At 35.1% G+C, this 13,424-nt stretch overlaps 1 protein-coding gene across 2 annotated transcripts in view; it reads left to right on the top strand.

The window, feature by feature from the left end:
* TEX11 (testis expressed 11) overlaps nt 1–13,424 on the top strand; it is a 279,061-nt gene that overhangs the window by 159,652 nt on the left and 105,985 nt on the right. The window lies entirely within an intron of this gene.

Genomic DNA, 13,424 nt, shown 5'->3' with positions numbered 1-13,424 from the left:
ATTACTGTATTTTTATGGTATAGCTGTATCAAGAATGAGCCACAGCTGACCTTCATCTCATGTTTACTTGAGTGCTTTCTTTTACATCCATATAGAATATTTCTAAACGTGTATAATCACCCTGTATTCTGCTCTGGTTACAGCATACCTACGGTATTGTATACGACTAGGGGGCAACACTTTTGAAGGAGGATTTTGACGAACTCTAATGTGCCAAGGGGAAGGCACTCAGGATGGTGAGAGCACTCAAACCATCTTATTTGAAAATTAGTTAAAGGAAATATGGATGTTAAACTTGGAAAGTGGAAGATTTAGGAGGAACATAATAGCTTCCTCCTAATATTTGAATGGCTGTCAAGGGGTAAAAGAATTAGGTTTATTCCATGCATGTTTCCATGGGTGAGACTTACAAGGAGTGAGATTTCAGGTCATCATAAGGAAACTCTAATGATTAGACCTGTCCAAAACTGAAATGGATTTTCTTAAAATATAGTAAATTCCCTCTCCCTGCAGATATTTAAGCAGAAATTGTCCACTTGGTGTGAATGTTATGAAGAAGATTCAAGCATCAGAAAAATTTTTTTGACTCAGAATTTTAAGATCTTTTCTAACCATATTGCTCTAAGATATCATTATAATCTGGTAAAATCTATAATAATCAGATTTTTTGGAGTTCATAAATTCATAGATTACTGAATTATAGAACTAAAGGGACCCTTACAAATCATTATTAATTTACTTTAAAAATCAAATTTATTGAAGTATAATTTACACTAAAAACACTCATTTTAAGTGTATAGTTAGATAATTTTGGCAAATACATACCCCAATGTACCCACTACCCCAATCTAAATATAGAATATTTTCATCACCTTAAAAGATTCCCTTGTGCTCCTTCCAAGTCAATTCCCATCTACATTCTCAGCCCCAGGCAGTGACTAATACACTTTCCATCACTGTTGATTACATTTATCTTTCCTAGAGTTTCATATACATGTAATCATACAGTATGTGCTTTTGGTTTTGTTTTGTTTTGTTTTTGGTCTGACTTCTTTCAGTCATCATCATGTTTTAGAGAATCACTCACATTGTTGCATATATCAATAGATTGTTCCTATTTATTCCTGAGTCGTACTCCATTATATGGATATACCACAGTTTGTTTATCCATTCGTCTATTGGTGGACATTTTGGCTTTCCAGTTTGAGGTTATTATGAATAATGCTACTATGAACATTCAAGGTATAGATATTTGTTTTGATTTCTCTTGGGAAATATCCAGAGGTGGAATTGCTAGGTTATGTGGTAAACTATATTTCTAAGTTTATAAGAAATCACCAGACTGTTTCCCAAAGGAGTTGTACCATTTTACATTCCTGCCATCAGTCAATGGTGAATGTGCCAGCTCATCCACAGCCTTGCCAATATACGGTATTTTCAATCCTTTTAATTTCAACAATTCTAGTAGGTGTGTTGTAGACTTATTTTATTAAAGTCAGATTTATTGTATTTTTCTTTTATGGCTTATTTGTTGTGTCCTTAGAAATCTTTGCTTGCCCCAAGATTAAAGAATTTTTCTTCTATGTTCTTCTTTTCACTTTTTTGATATGTTTTATCAATAGCATTCCCAATAAGCTTGGCTGTACATTTCTTCTGTGCTTTTTTCTAGACATTTTATAGTTTTAGCTGTTTTTATTTATTTAACTTATTTTTAAAGATTTTTATGTATTTGAGAGAGAGAGAGAGAGAGCCAGCAAGAGAGAGCATGAGCAGAGGGAGTGGCAGAGGCAGAAGCAGACTCCCCACTGAGCAGGGAGCCCACTGCGGGGCTCGATCCCAGGACCCTGGGATCAGGGCCTGAGCTGAAGGCAGCCGCTTAACTGATTGAGCCACCGAGGTGCCTCAAGTTTTAGCTGTTTTTAGACCTATGATCCATTTTGAGATAATATGTGTGTGTGTGTGCATGCGCACGCGCGCATGTGAGAGAAAGAGGGGGAGAGGGAAAAGGGTTAAGGTTCATTTTTCCCCATATAGATACAATGTTATTCTAGTACCAGTGTTGAAAGACTGTACTTAACCCAATTGAATTGTCTTGGCGCCTTTGTCTAATATCTAGTGATCATAAATACTGGCATCTGCTTCTGTACTCCATTCTGTTCTGTTGATTCTTTATGTCTATCCTCATGCCTCACTGTCTTGATTATTGTAGTATTACAGTAAGTCTTAAAATCAAGCTAGTAAGTCCTCAGCTTTCTTCTTTTTTAGAATCTTTTGGCTACTTTAGGTCCTTTGTATTTTCACATAAATTGTAAAATCAGCTTGTCAATTACTACAAAAATGTCTGGTGGGATTTTTTGGGGATTGCATTGAATCTTTAGGTCAATTTAAGAAACAGTTAACATCTTAACAGAATTGTATTCAAATTCGTTAACACAGCATAGCATTCTATTTAGGTCTTCTTTAATTTCTCTCATCAATATCTTAACAGTTTCCAACATAAAAATCTTACACGTATTTTGTTAACTTTATCCCAGAGAATTATGTTTTTGACGGTATTGTAAATGGTCTTTATTAATTTCAATTTCCAATAGTTCATTGTTAGCATATAGAAATATAATTGATTTTTTAAAATTATGGTAAAATATACCATCTTAACCATTTATTTTTAAAGATTTTATTTATTTATTTGAGAGAGAGTGAGCAAGAGAGAGAGCATGAGCAGGGGCATATGCAGAGGGAGAGGCAGAGGCAGACTCCCCACTGAGCAGGGAGCCTGACTCAGTGCCGGATCCAAGGACCCCTGGGATCGTGACCTGAGCTGAAGGCAGATGCTTAACCGACTGAGCCACCCAGGCGCCCCTTAACCGTTTTTATGTACAGTTCTGTGGCATTAATACATGCACAATATTCTGTATCCATCTCCAGAATTCTTTTTATCATGTAAAACTGACACTCTGTGCCCATTAAACAATAACTCCTTGCTTCCCTCAACCCCCAGCCCCTGGCAGCCAGAATTCTATATTCTGTTTCTATGGCTTTGACTACTTTAGATACCTCATATAAGTGAAATCATACAATACTTATTCAATTTCTGACTAGCTTATATCACATAGCATAATGTCCTCAAGGTTCATTCATGTCGTAGCATATATCAGAATTCCCTAACTCTTTAATAAGACTCAGTAATATTCCACTGTATGTATATTACCACTTTTTGTTTTTCCATTCATCTGTGGATGGACCCTTGGGTTGCTTCTACCTTTTAGCTTTTGTGAATAAAATTGCTATCAACTAGGTATACAAGTATCTGAGTCCCTGTGTTCAGTTCTTTTGTGTATATACCTAGGAGCAGAATTGTGGGATTATATGGTAATTCTATGTTTGACACTTTGAAGAACAGCCACTGTTTTACATGATGGCTGTGTCATTTTACATTCCCACCAGAAAGCACAAGTGTTCTCCGTATCCTGATCAATAGTGGTTTTTGAAAATACTGGTACATCCTAATGGGTATGAAGTGGTTTCTTGTATTTTTGATTTGCATTTCCCTAATGAGCATCTTTCCATGTGCTTTTTGGCCATTTGTATATCTTCTTTGGAGAAATTCCAAGTCTCTTTGCCCATTTTTAAAATTGGGTTGTTATTTTTTAGTTGTTGAGTTGTAGGAGCCCTTTAATATTCTGGATATTAACTTACTATCAATATATGATTTGCAAATATTTTCTCTCATTCTGTGGATAATCTTTTCCCTTTCTTGATAGTGTCCTTTGAAGCACAAACATTTTGTAATTTTGATGAAGTCCAAATATCTATTTTTTATTTTGGTGCCTGTGCTTTTGGTGTCATATCCAAGAAATCACCAGAGATCACTGCCTATGTTTACTTTTAGGAGTTTAACGATTTTGGGTCTCACATTTAGGTCTTTAATCCATTTTTACTTTAGTTTTTGAGTAAAGTGTAAGAAAGTGGTCCAGTTTCATTCTTTTGCATATAGCTATCCAGTTTCACAGCATCATTTATTGAAGAGACTGTTTTCCCCCATTGTATATTCTTGCCTCCTTTGTCATAGAGTAATTGAGCATACAGGTGTGGGTTTCTTCTGTGGGTTATATTGTTCTATTGATCTATTCTGTGTTTGTGCCAGTACCATACTGTTTTGATTACTATAGCTTTGTGGTATCTCTTCAAATCTAGGATTATGATACCTCCATCTTTGATCTTCGTTCTTAAGATTGCTTTGGCTATTTGGGATCTTTTATGATTCCATATAAAATACCATACAAGATAATTGGTTCTAGTTCTGTGAAAAATGCTATTGGTATTTTAATAATGGTTGGCATTGAATTTGTAGATTACTTTGAGTAATATGTACATTTTAATGAAATTAATTCTTCCAATCCATGAGTGTGGTATATATTTCCATTTGTCATCTTTGATTTCTTTCATCAGTGTCTTATAGATTTTAGAGCATAGGTCTTTCACCTCCTTGGTTAAATTTATTCCAAGTATTCTATTCTTTTTGGTGCAATTATAAATGGGATTGTTCTCTCTTTTTAAGTTTTTATTTAAATTCCAGTTAGTTAGCATACAGTGTAATATTATTCATGTGTGCAATATAGTGATTCAACATTTACATACTACACCCAGTGCTCATCACAAGTACACTCCTTAATTGGCATTACCTATGTAACCCATCTCCCCATCCACCTCCTCTCTGGTCATCCTCAGTTTGCTCTCTAGTTAGTTAAAAGTTGTTTCTTGGTTTGTCTGCCCCTCTCTCTTTATTTTCCCTTTGCTCATTTGTTTTGTTTCTTTTTTTTCTAGAGGGAGAGAGAGCACACACATGATTGGGGGGCAGAGGGAGAGGGAGAGGGAGAGAGAATCTTAAGCAGACCCGTGTAGGGCTCAGTGTCACGACCCTGAGATCATGACCTGAGCTGAAACCCAAGAGTCATGTCTCTTAACTGACTGAACCATCCAGGTGCCCCCATCTGTATGTCTTCTTCGGAGAAATGTCTGCTTGTGACTTCCACCCATTTTTTGCTTCGATTATTTGTTTTTGGGGTGTTGAATTTTATAACTTCTGTATATATTTTGGATACTAACCCTTTATTGGATTGTCATTTGCAAGTATCTTCTCCCATTCCACAGGTTGCCTTGTAGTTTTCTTGACTGTTTCCTTCTCTCTGCAGAGGCTTTTTATTTTGATGTAGTCACAGTAGGTTATTTTTGCTTTTGTTTCCCTTGCCTTCAGGGGCATACCTAGAAAGAAGTTGCTACAGCTGATGTCAAAGAAGTTACTACCCCTCTGTTCTCCTCTAGGATTTTGATGGTTTTAGGTCTCAGATTAAAGTCTTTCATCCATTTTGAATTTATTTTTGTGTATGATGTAAGAAAGTGGTCCAGTTTCATTCTTATGCGTGTTGTTGTCCGGTTTTCTCAATAACATTTCTTGAAGAGACTTTTTCCCATTGGATATTCTTTTCATGATTTATCAAAGAATAGTTGACCATATAGTGGTGGGTCCATTTCTGGATTTTCTGTTCTGTTCCATTGATCTCAGTGTCTTTTTTTGTGCCAGTACCATACCGTCGTGATCACTACAGCTTTGTGATATAACTTGAAGTCTGGAATTGTGATGCCTCCAGCTTCGATCTTCTTTTTACAGGTTGCTTTGGCTATTTGGAGTCTTTGGTGGTTCCATACAAATTTTAGGATTCTTTGTTCTAGCTCTGGAAAAATGCTGGTATTTTAGTAGGGATTGCATTAAATATGTAGATTCCTTTGGGTAGTACAGACATTTGAACAGTATCTGTTCTTCCAATACATAAGCATGGAATGTTTTCCCATTTCTTTGTGTCATCAGTTTCTTTCATCAGGGTTTTATAGTTTTCAGAGTACAGGTCTTTTATCTCTTTAGTTAAGTTTATTCCTAGGTATCTTATGGTTTTTGGTGCAATTGCAAATGGGATCGATTCCTTAATTTCTCTTTCTTCAGTCTCGTTGTTAGTGTTTGGATATGCAGCTGATTTCTGTACATTGATTTTGTGTCCTGTGACTTTACTGAACTTGTGTATCAGTTCCAGCAGCTTTTTGGTGGAGTCTTTCGGGTTTTCTATATAGAGTATCGTGTCATCTGCAAATAGTGAAAGTCTGACTTCTTCCTTGCTGATTTGGGTGCCTTTTATTTCTTCTTCTTGTCTGATCACTGAGGCTAGGCCTTCCAGGACTATGTTAAATAACAGTGGTGAGAGTGGACAGCCCTGTCTTATTCTGACCATAGAGGAAAAGCTCTCAGGTTTTCCCCATTAAGTATGATATTAACTGTGGGTGTTTCATATATGGCCTTTTTAATGTTGAGGTATGTTCCCTCTAACCCTACTTTGTTGAAGGTTTTTATCATGAATAGATGTTGTATTTTGTCAAATGCTTTTTCTGTATCTATTGAGAGGATCATCCGGCTTTTTATCCTTTCTTTTATTAATGTGGTGTATCACATTGATTGATTTGTGAATGCTAAACCCCTGCTGCAGCCCAGGAATAAATCCCACTTCATCACGGTAAATGATTCTTTTAATGTACTATTGGATTCAGCTTGTTAGTATTTTATTGAGAACTTCTGCACCCATGTTCTATCAGGGATATTGGCCTCAGTTTTTCTTTTTCAGTGGAGCCTTTATCTGGTTTTGGTATCAGGGTAATACTGGTCTCATTGAATGAATTTGGAAGTTTTCCTTCCTTTTCTATTTTTTGGAATAGTTTGAGAAGAATAGGTATTAACTCTTCTTTAAAGGTTTAGTAAAATTCGCCTGTGAAGCCATCTGGTCCTGGACTTGTGTTTTTTGGGAGATTTTTGATTATTGAATCAATTCTTTGCTAGTTATGAGTCTGTTCAAGTTTTCTGTGTCTTCCTGTTTTAGTTTTGGTAATTTACATGTTTCTTGAAATTTATCCGTTTATTCTAGGTTGTCCAATTTGTTGGCATATCATTTTTCATAACATTTTCTTATAATCCTTTGTATTTCTGTGGTTTCAGTTGTTATTTTTCCCCCCTCATTTCTGATTTTATTTTAGTTCTCTCTCTTTTTTCTTGATAAGTCTGGCTAAAGGTTTATCAATTTTGCTTATCTGTTCAAAGAACCAGCTCTTGGTTTCAGTGATCGTTTGTATTGTTTATTTAAGACTCTATTTCATTTATTTCTGCTTTAATCTTCACTATTTCCTTCCTTCTACTAGCTTTGAGCTTGTTTTTTCTTCTTCTTTTAGCTCTTTTAAGTATGTTTATTTGAGATTTTTCTTGTTTCTTGAGGCCCGTATTGCTATAAACTTCCATCTGAGAACTTATTTTGCTGCATTCCAGAGTTTGCACCATTCTGTTTTCATTTTTATTTGTCTCCATGTATTTTTTGATTTCCTATTTGATTTCTTGGTTGACCCATTTATTGTTTAGTATCATGTCATTTAGCTTTTACATGTTTTTTTTCTCTAGATTTTATCTTGAGTTCTAGTTTCATATTGTTGTGGTTTGAAAAAATGCTTCACATGATTTCAATCTTCTTAAATTTATTAAGACTTTTTTATAAATGTGCTAACATGTGATCTATCCTGGAGAAAGTTCCATGTGCACCTGGGAAGAATGTATATTCTGCTGGTTTTGGATGGAATGTTCTGTATATATTTGTTAGGTCCTTCTGGTCTAATGTGTCATTTAAAGCCACTTTAAAAAAAAAGATTTTATTTATTTATTTGACAGAGAGAGACAGCAAGAGAGGGAACACAAGCAGGGGGAGGGGGAGAGGGAGAGGGAGAAGCAGGCTTCCCGCTGAGCAGGGAGCCCGATGCGGGGCTCGATTCCAGGACCCTGGGATCATGACCTAAGCTGAAGGCAGACACTTAACAAGTGAGCCACCCAGGTGCCCTGTAAAGCCACTTTTTTCTTATTGATTTTTTTGTCTGGATGATCTGTTGATTGATTAAATCTGTTTTTAAGACAACAATGTTGTCTTAAAGTCCCCTACTATTTTGTAATACTGTCAATTTCTCCCTCAGTGTCTGTTATCATTTGCTTTATGTATTTAGGTGCTCCTATGTTGTTGCATATATATTTACAATTGTTATATTCCCATGTTGGATTGATCCCTTTATTATTGTGTAGTGCCCTTCTTTGTCTCCTGCTACAGTCTCTGTTTTAAAGTCTATTTTATCTGATATATGTATACATATACACCAGCTTTTATTTTCACTTTCATTTGCATGGAATATCTTTTTCCATCCCTTCATTTTCAATCTTTGTTGAGTTCTTATAGGCAGTATACAGATGGATCAGTATTTTTTATCCATTCAGTCACCTTATGTCTTTTGATTGGAGCATTTAGTCCATTTCCATTTAAAGTAATTATTAATAAATATGTATATATTGCCATTTTGTTATTTTTTTGCTGGCTGTTTTTATTGTTCCTCTCAGTTCTTTTTCTCTTGCTTTTTTTCTCTTTGCTTTAATGGCTTTGTTTAGTGTTATGCTTGGATTCCTTTTTCTTTATTTTCTTGTATATCTGTTTTAGGGTTCTGATTTGTGGTTACTACTGGGTTCATATATAATATCCTACGTGTATAGCAGTCTGTATCAAGTTGATGGTCACTTAAGTTCAAAGGCATGTTTATTAAATCTTACTTGTTATTGGTCTGTTTAGATTTTCTTTTTTTTTTTTTTAAAGATTTTATTTATTTATTTGACAGAGATAGAGACAGCCAGCGAGAGAGGGAACACAAGCAAGGGGGAGTGGGAAAGGAAGAAGCAGGCTCATAGCAGAGGAGCCTGATGTGGGGCTCGATCCCATAATGCCGGAATCACGCCCTGAGCTGAAGGCAGACGCTTAACCGCTGTGCCACCCAGGCGCCCCTGTTTAGATTTTCTATCTCTTCCTGACTCTGAGTAGGTTGTATGTTTCAAGGATTTATCCATTTTTTCTAGGTTTTTCAATTTGTCATATAATTATTCACAGTAATCATTTATGACTATTTGTATTTCTGTGGTGTCAGTTTTCATGTCAGTTTTGTTTATAATTTTGTTTGAGCGTACTCTTTTTTTTCTTGGTTAGTCTAGCTAAAAGTTTGTCAATTTTGTTTATCTTTCCAAAATTCCAACTTTTAGATTCATTAATTTTTTTCTATTGTCTTATTTCTGCTTCATTTATTTTTTTTTAAAGATTTTATTTATTTACTTGACAGAGATAGAGACAGCCAGTGAGAGAGGGAACACAAGCAGGGAGAGTGGGAGAGGAAGAAGCAGGCTCACAGCACAGGAGCCTGATGTGGGGCTCGATCCCACAACGCCGGGATCACGCCCTGAGCCGAAGGCAGACGCTTAACCGCGGTGCCACCCAGGAGCCCCTCTGCTTCATTTATTTTTGCTCTACTCTTTATTAATTCCCTTCATTCTGCTAAACCTGGGCTTACTTTTTTCTTCTTTTTCTGATTCCTTGAGTTGTAAAGTTAGATTACTTATTTGAGATCTTTTTGTAATGTAAATGTTTATCACTATAAACTTTCTGCTTAGGATTGTTTTTGATGCATCTCATAAGTTTGGGTATGCTGTGTTTCCATTTTCTTTCATCTTAAAATACTTGTGGATTTCCCTTTTGATTTCTTCTTCGACCCGTTGATTGTTCAGGAATGTGTTTTTCAACCTCCATGCATTTGTGAGTTTTTCATTTTTCCTCCTGTCACTTATTTATAGTTTTTTACCATTGTGTTTGGAAAAGATATTTGATATGATTTCAGTCTTCTTAAATTTGTTAAGGCTTGCTTTCAGGCCCAACATATGGTCTGTCCTAGAGAATGTTCCATGTGTGCTTCAGAGAAATATGTATTCTTGTGCTGTTGGATAGAATACTCTATATGTGTTTGTTAGGTCCATTTGGTCTGTAGTGTTATGCAGGTCCACTATTTGTTTATTAATTTTCTGTCTGGATGATCTATGCATTGTTGAAAGTGGGGTGTTGAATTCCCCTACTGTTTATAATTGCTGCCTATTACTCCCTTCAGTTTGTTAACATTTGCTTTATTTATTTATTGTTAAATTCAAGTTTAATTAACATACAGTGTTATGTTAGTTTCAGGTGTATGGTATAATGATTCAACAATTGTATACATATCTCCATGCTCATCAAGATAAGTGTATTCTTAACCACCTTTATTTCACCTGTTGCCCTACCCACCTTTCCTCTGGCAACCACCAGTTTGTTCTTTGTATTTAAGAGTCTCTTTATGTCTGTCTCCTTTTTTGTTGTTTGTTTCGTGTGTTAAATAACACATGAGTGAAATCATATGGTGTTTGTCTTTTTCTGCCTGAGTTATTTCACTTAACATTATATCCTCTAGACTCTCTAGGTCCATCCATGTTACTGCAAATGGCAAGAGTTCATTCTTTTTTATGGCTGAGTAATTTCCACAAAGTGTATATATACCACATCTGCTTCATCCATCTGTATATCAGTGAACACTTGGATTGCTTCCATATCTTGGCTATTGTAAATAATGCTGCAGTAATGCTGTAAATAATGCTGCAATAGACATAGGAATGTAATATTTTCAAATTAGTGTTTTCCCTTTTTTGGGGGTGAACACCCAGTGATGGAAATACTGGATCATATGGTAATTCTAATTATAATTTGAGGAACATTCATAGTGATTTCCACAGTTGCTGTACTCATTTTCATTCCCTCAAACAGTGCATGAGGGTTCCTTTTTCTCTGCATCTTTGTCAAAACTTGTTATTTCTTGTGTATTTGAATTAACCATTCTGACAGGTGTAAAGTGGTATCTCACTGTGGTTTTCATGTGCATTTCCCTGATAATTAGTGATGTGTTGAGCATCTTTTTGGTTAGTATTAGTTTTAAATATTTAGTTGCTCTAATGTTCAGTGTATATATAATTGTTATATCCTCTTAATGAGTTGACCCCTTTATCACTATATAGTGAACTTCTTAGCCTCTCGTGACCAATTTTGACTAAATTCTATTTTATCTGATATAATTATAGCCACTCCTGCTCTCTTTTCCTTACCATTTGCATGTAATATCTTTTTCAGTCCCTTTCCGTTTATGTGTATCCTAATAGCTAAGATAGTCTCTAGTAGGTAGCACACTGTTGGAATATTTTTATTAAAAATCATTTAGTCCCTCTGTGTCTTTGATTGGAGAATTTATTCCATTTATATTTAAAGTAATTGTGATAGGTAAGGACTTACTATTCCCATTTTGTTAATTGTTTTCTTAGTTTCTTATTCCTTTGTTCCTTTTTCCCTCTGTTGCTGTCTTTTTAAAAATTTATTCTTGTAGTGGTATGCTTTAATTCCTTTTTATTTATCTTTTATGTATGTACTATGGGTTTTTTCTTTGTGGTTACCATGTGGTTTACATAAAGCATCTTTTAGATATAACAGTCTATTTTAAGCGGTTAACAACTTATGTTCAAACGCATAGAGAAACTCTACACTTTTACTTCTTCTTTCTCACATTTATGCTATTCATGTCACACTTTACATCTTTTTATATTGTACATCTGTTAACAAATTTTTATAGCTATAGTTATTTTTAATATTATTGTTTTTAACTTTTATAGTAGAGATAAAAGTGATTTACACACTATTATTACAAAATTAGGGTATTCTGAATTTTATTATATTTCTATAACCTATTGAAGGATATTTTGGTTGCTTCCAAGTTTTCACAATTACGAGTAAAGTTTCTATAATCAGTAATGTGCAGGATTTTGTGTGGACATTAGTTTGCAGCTCATTCGGGTAAAATACTAAGGGCAGTTGCTAGATCATATTGTGAGAGTAGGTTTAGTTTTATAAGAAGCTATGAAACTGTCTTTCAGAATGGCTCTACTATTATTTTTCTTCCTAGCGGTGAATGAGAATTCCTATTTCTCCACATTCTCACCAATATTTGGTTTTGTCAGTGTTTTAGATTTTAGCCATTTTAATAGTTGTATAGTGGCATTATTTTAATTTGCATTTTCTTGATGAAATATAATGTTGAGCATCTTTTTATAGGCTTATTTGCCATCTGTATGGCTTCTTTAGTGAGGTATCTCCCCCAATTTGTAATTGAGTAGTTTCTTGTCTTATTGTTGAATTCTTTTATATTTTGGACATCAATTTTTTATCAGATATGTGGTTTGCAAATGTTCTCTCACTATGTGGCTCATGTTTTCATTCTCTAACAATAACTTTCATATAGAAGACATTTCTTTTTTTTTAAGATTTTATTTATTTATTTGACAGAGAGAGACAGCCAGAGAGAGAGGGAACACAAGCAGGGGGAGTAGGAGAGGAAGAAGCAGGCTCCCAGCAGAGGAGCCCGATGTGGGGCTCGATCCCATAACGCCAGGATCACGCCCTGAGCCGAAGGCAGACGCTCAACGACTGAGCCACCCAGGCGCCTCCATAGCAGACATTTCTAATTTTAATAATGTCCAACTCCCAATTTTTTCTTTCATGGATTGTGCTTTTGGTGTTGTGTTTTTTAAGTCATCACCAACCTAAAGGAAATAGATAAATTTCAAGAAACATATAATTTACCGAAACTGAAACACAAAGAAATAGAAAACTTGAATAGACTCATGACTAGCAAAGAAATTGGGTCAGTAATCAAAAATCTCCCAACAAACAAAAGTCCAGGACCACATGGCTTCACACCAATGTCCAATGTCCAGTGTCTATACCAGCATTATCTACTATAACCAAATTATGGAAAGAGCCCAAATGTCCGTCAACTGATGATTGATAAAGAAGTTGTGGTGCACACACGTGATTACTCAGCTGTCGAAAGAATGAAATCTTGCCATTTGCAACAACATGAGTGGAGCTAGAGAGTATTATGCTAAGTAAAATAATTCAGTCTGAGAAAGACAAATACCATGTGATTTCACTCATAGGTGAAATTTGAGACAGAAAACAAAGGAGTGTCCAGGGAATAAGAGAGAGGCAAACCAAGAAACAGACTTAACTATAGAGAACAAACTGGGGGTTACCATATCAATATGTACTATTGTATATCAACCTACTTATATATATTTTTGAGGATCTTTTATTTCTTTAAACTTTGAAAACTGGTGTTTTATAGATAGCTTTTTTTATAATTCTGGTATCTACATTTTGAGAATCCATTTCTGCTGATCCTCATTTATGGTGCATTGCTTCTTAGTATGTTTGATTCTTTTTTTTAATGTTTACTAGTCCTGATTCTTGAAAAATCATTTTTGCAAATATTTTGAGGCCTAGGATGGTTACTTCCCCCAGAGAACATTTACCTTTGCTTCTTCAGATGTTTGGGACCAATGTCAACTAAATTCATAGCTTGAGGTCTTTTGGCTTCCTGTGTAATGCAATTTGGTGCCGTAAATACACACCTCA

This window comes from Ailuropoda melanoleuca, chromosome X, assembly GCF_002007445.2.
Source record: "Ailuropoda melanoleuca isolate Jingjing chromosome X, ASM200744v2, whole genome shotgun sequence".
In the NCBI taxonomy this organism is placed as follows: domain Eukaryota; kingdom Metazoa; phylum Chordata; class Mammalia; order Carnivora; family Ursidae; genus Ailuropoda; species Ailuropoda melanoleuca.
This window is presented reverse-complemented; position numbering and strand designations above follow the sequence as displayed.